Source organism: Dermacentor andersoni, chromosome 1 (genome assembly GCF_023375885.2).
Source record: "Dermacentor andersoni chromosome 1, qqDerAnde1_hic_scaffold, whole genome shotgun sequence".
Lineage (NCBI taxonomy): Eukaryota > Metazoa > Arthropoda > Arachnida > Ixodida > Ixodidae > Dermacentor > Dermacentor andersoni.
The window spans coordinates 314,302,282-314,307,472 of NC_092814.1; the positions used below are offsets into that span (position 1 = coordinate 314,302,282).

General features: G+C 42.7%; 1 long non-coding RNA gene across 1 annotated transcript; it reads left to right on the forward strand.

Moving 5' to 3' along the window:
* The first annotated feature begins 247 nt into the window (after positions 1-247).
* LOC140215338 (uncharacterized) lies at positions 248-1,998 on the forward strand. Its single transcript, XR_011892293.1, has 2 exons — positions 248-529; positions 1,812-1,998. It is a non-coding gene; the product is annotated as an uncharacterized lncRNA (long non-coding RNA).
* The last annotated feature ends 3,193 nt before the right edge of the window (positions 1,999-5,191 follow it).

Genomic DNA, 5,191 nt, shown 5'->3' on the forward strand with positions numbered 1-5,191 from the left:
AAGCCTCAAGCCTCGCTGTCACGCCTTTCCCTCCGGCACTCCCTTTACTGAAACGCAGCACTGTCTTTCTATTGGTGCCATGATGATGATGGTAACGGCAGCAGTAAGGCTGGTTAATGATTGCCCCCTTTGATTCCTGCGAGTTGAGTGGTACAGAATATGGCACGTGCATACACCTGCGCAGCAAAATTTCATGCTTGTGGTGATTTGTTGGAGAGCTAATTCGTGTTGGGACATTTCAAAGATGTGCGCCATTGTGGCTTAATAACTAGATCATTGGTGAGGTTGAAGAGTCGTATCGGTATACAAGCTTGAAGCTGAATTGCACCACAATTCGACGGGACACAAAGAAGAGAAATACACACAGCAGAACGCTCTGCTGTGTGTGTTACTCTTCTTTGTGTGCCGTCGAATTGTTGCGCGGTCCAACTTCAAATAGAGCATTGGGCCTCTTTGGTGCAGGACCGAGGAAGTGTGAGCTATTCGACACCATGCCAGTGCCTTGCCACACAATTATGGAAGTCTGAAGGTTTGCAAACAAAGCTTTGCTTTCAAATCCACCTGCTCATGTAATACAAGCACTGATTGAAAGAACCATCATACAAAAATAATGGTGAAATGAATGGCCTTTGAAAATTTGTATGTTGACACTAATGACATAATAGGTGCCACAGCAAACTCGACAGTTGTACTGGACAGAGCACTTTGTTTCCTATGTGAAGCACAAGCTTTCATTACATGCTGTGCAGATAACCAAGCTAAGTTTGTTTTAACGTGGTACACAACATTCACTGTAATCTGTTTTTGATTCTAAAGTGCCAAACACCACCTCTTTTTCAAGGATGTCATGGGAATATAGGGTGAGAACTGTTTACAGCCCCTCATAATGGAAGTGTGGCCAGCCAGCTTTGCTTGGGTGCCTTTATAGATTTCTGTTCCTGATCATTCTGTGCTATCAAGCTGCTAAAGTCTATGCAACCAGTGCAAGGCATTACGTGATTCTATAGTCGGATACAACTTTAGGAGGCCGCAGAATCTGCACTTCAACGGCAGGTGAACACAAGCCTGCACCAATGGGCACACACACTCTACACTGACGTCGTGCCGCTGGACGCACTAATACCCGCTCATTGGAGAAGGACTATTTCTTTAGGCGTGGAGGCAATCGGCTGCTGCGCTTTGGTCATCTGGGCGGGGCCTCTCCTGTCTTGTGAAGTTGTATCCGACTAGAGGATGCCGCTTTTCATACAACACAAAAGGACAAAGTGTACAAGTATTTGGCCTATGAAATGGATACATCACAAGTGAGCTATGCATGCGCTTAAGCTGTGTGAAAATTAGTACATGCAAATATGACATTGTTAAAGAATATGTGGTATCGAACGTGCATGTAATGGCACATTTAAATCGGGGAGTGTTGCATTCATGTGCACAGTCTATAGGTGATAGCATTATTAAGGTCATGCCGTTTCCTGTCTTTTTATTGTGAAATACACACACCGTTCATCTTGTGGCTAATCAATACCCACTGTATTCTTGCACATAGAAAGAACAAACAGCACAATGACGTATATGCTGCATTAGTGTCTTTTTCATTTACATGGTCCAGGTTGTCTTATGTGTTTGCCCATTTTGAAGAGACATCAAGTGCATGTTACAAGTGTCCCAATATGCTCAGCACAATGTTTACTGCAATAATTTGATTCATGCTCTTGAATAATAAACAAAATAATAAACTGAAAGCTCCTTTATAAGGTGTGTTCTGGGGGCTCGACTGGAAAGCAGTGAGTGCACTGATCCTACTGTTGCAGAGCAGCCCTCTGGACCTTGCCACACTCTCAAGAGCATGTGCCTGGCGCTCGCCTACTGCCACCAGGCGGTTGAGTGCCTCCAGCAGCAGAATGTTTTGCTGCAAAAAAAGTGGATTGTTGGAATGAATCAACCGCATATAAACCATTATTTACAAATAAAAATGCTCATTGCACTATTGGTACTAACTGCCCTCGACTGTGGAAGCCTTTAGTGTATGCATAATAAAACAATTTGTCGGGACAACATTGCTTTATTTTTCATAACGGGTTGTATTTTTCAGAGCCAATTGTAATGTTTATTAGTGTGCCAACAGCTGACATGTCCTCGAACCTTCACGAGCCTCTACTGTCAGCACCACAAACCTATTTTTCTTCACTGCAAAATCAATGGCGCTCCCTACAATCCCGTCTTATACGAGCTGATTGCATCCTATGCCTACAAACATCATATTTTTGTCCCATTACGCAATTTTCTACCATCTTCGGCTGCAGTTCTCTCTCCTTGATATCCATTCTGTCACGTTTATGTAATCACCTGTTATAAATTAACAACAAGTGATTGAAGATGTGCATGGCCTGCCCACCGATTCCAATTTTTTTCTTAATCTCAACTAGCATATCAGTTGCCACGGTTTACTACGCCACTTTCTTCCTGCCTTAATGCTATCTCCAACAATTTTTGTTACTTCGCTTTCTGCACAGTCCTCGACTTCTCAAGTTTCCTTGTTAACCTCCAGGTTTATGTCCCATATTGCATAACCGGTAGAATGCAACGATTCTAAACATTTTTCAAGGATATCGGTAACGTGGCGATCACGATTCGGTAATGCCTCCCATGTGCTGTTCAACCCATGAAATTTTTGTATAAGTTTTCTGCTTTATATCAGTACCCGCTATTGATATTTCACCTGGATAAAGATACTCTTCCATAGATTCTGCGGGCTGAATGTCACTGATGAACTTCTGTTATATCACTAAGTTAGTGAAGGTTACCTTTATCTTTTCCATATTTTCGCGGGCCCACGTACATGTAAAAGCACGAACACTCATTGGCTCTCAATGCCTTTTTTAAACTGCAGGACATTCAGTTCGTTACTACGAAAGTGACTTAATCCGTGCACTATTATTATGCTAAATATGAAACAGTAGAAATAGACTTATCTGCAGTTTGTCGATGCCTCCGTCACTGTGTTGGTTGCGAGATCCATCGTCGGCACCACCTCCTTGTCGCATCGTAGCTATATCGGCTGTCTTCCTTTTGCACACACTATGCAATATTCGTGACACTCGCAGTCACGCAGAGTGGAGGAACTCGGCGCACTCACAGAAGCAGCACCGGATAAGTTTTTTGTTCAGGATTGTGCCGTGAACAGTAAGTACGCGTAGCGATCTGTAAAATCGCCTAAGCTATTCGCAGTCTTTCGGGGTGCACGGAAAGATTGCTCACGGAGGAACAGAACTATCCAAGAAATAGTGGTCATCGTCGAGCCTGATCACTACGTCGCGCACTGCAAGCTCGTTGTACGAGTTTGTTTACACTGGGCCTCTTCGATGTTTAGCCGCCATGCTCGCCCGATGAATGTATGTGATGACGCCACCACAGCGTTCCCTCGTGGTATAATGTGAAGCGTACTAAATTACAAATTAGTCGAATACACATTCAGTGTACATCTTGTAAGCTTTAAAATGCTTTTAAACCACGTTAAACTAACTAATAATATTGTATTAAATGCATTTGTTTTATAACTCACTTGTGCGTTTAATGCACTCGGTGGAACGACAAACAAGTGAAAGAAGGCGCGACCATGCACCGACGGTATGATCACGTGAGCCCCAGTTTGTCGACCGCCCAGAAGGCAACGCCCAAGGAATGATAGCCACCCAGAGTGAATCTAGATAAACCAATGAAACTGGAGGCTTCTCGAAAGATAAACTGTGTCTCGGTACCATTTGTGCTTTCATCTTGGGGTGTCGCCAGAGCTCGTGAAGATCCCGAGTTTCGCCAAACTCGGCGCATCCTGCATAGCACCCCTGGTTTGCCAAGTAAAGCAGAGATGTACATCACAGGCGTGCTTGTGAGATACACCTTATTTAATTTCTGTTTTGCGGGTTTACGTGCCTTTATAGCGAGCGGCGGGAATTATTAACGTTTGTACTAATGAAGGTAAACCCGCCCTTCATTTGCATAGAAAGGTTACCTCGGGATTGCCCCCCCCCCCCGAAAAAATATCCTGGGTACGTGCCTGAGTGCAGAGAAGAGGATGCGGCACGCTATGCGCGCTAGAATGCGACCTCGCGCAGGTTGCACCTGGCCGAAATATTTGCATGTGACTTTAACGGAGAATGAGTTACAGTAACGAAACAGCTACGGCTGATATTCAACTGCTTCTCTAAGCCCGCCTGTCGATTGTTTTTCCCCTCTGCTGTGGAATTACCCTAATGTGTTGTAGTGGGCCAGTTGCTTCTGTGACAGGTGGAACCTCGAGCTGCGAAGCACTAATACCCGCTAAGCACGCGGTGGCGCGGGATCAAATCCCGACCGCGGCGCCCGCATTTTGAGGGGGCCGAAATGCAAAAACGCCTGTGTACCGTGCATTGGGTGCCCGGTAAGGTACCCTTAGCTGGTCAAAATTATACGCCAAGCGCAGCCTTCCTGGATCAAGTTTTCTAGCATGATATACGTAGACACAGACATTTCCAATGAGATGAAATTGTGTCTAGCTCATACATGTTAAGCATCCACGCTAACTGCAAACTTCAAGGACAATCTGATGTAGCTTCGTGCTACATTAGGGTGAATGTCAAGTTGTGCCTCTCATATATATATATATATATATATATATATATCTACATATATATATCTATCTATATATATATATATATATATATATATATATATATATATATATATATATATATATATATATATATATATATATATATATATATATATATACACATATATATTTATTTATTTATTTATTTATTTATACAGATACATACGTATATTATAAATGAACTTACAGTGTTTGTTTTACGCCGTGCTTGTCAGCTTGATTATTTCCTCTTCGTCTCTTGCGCTGCCCCCAACCATGAACTTCATATAAGCCAACTTTTCTATTTCTCTCCTATTGTTATGCTTATTTAACACAGCCAATTTTCATTTTTGTCGATCTCACCATGATAGAAGTGGATTGCGTTGCCACGAAAACCAAGAAAACTTGAATATGTGGCCTATACGTAACGTAACTGTTCCGGATCTTCGTTTCATGTTGTATTGTACGGAGCATTTCTTTTAAATACAAAATAACTTCACTTTTCTGTCATGTATTGATTTTTGCTCAACGCATTTTATACGTCACAATGGAGAAAAACGTAAA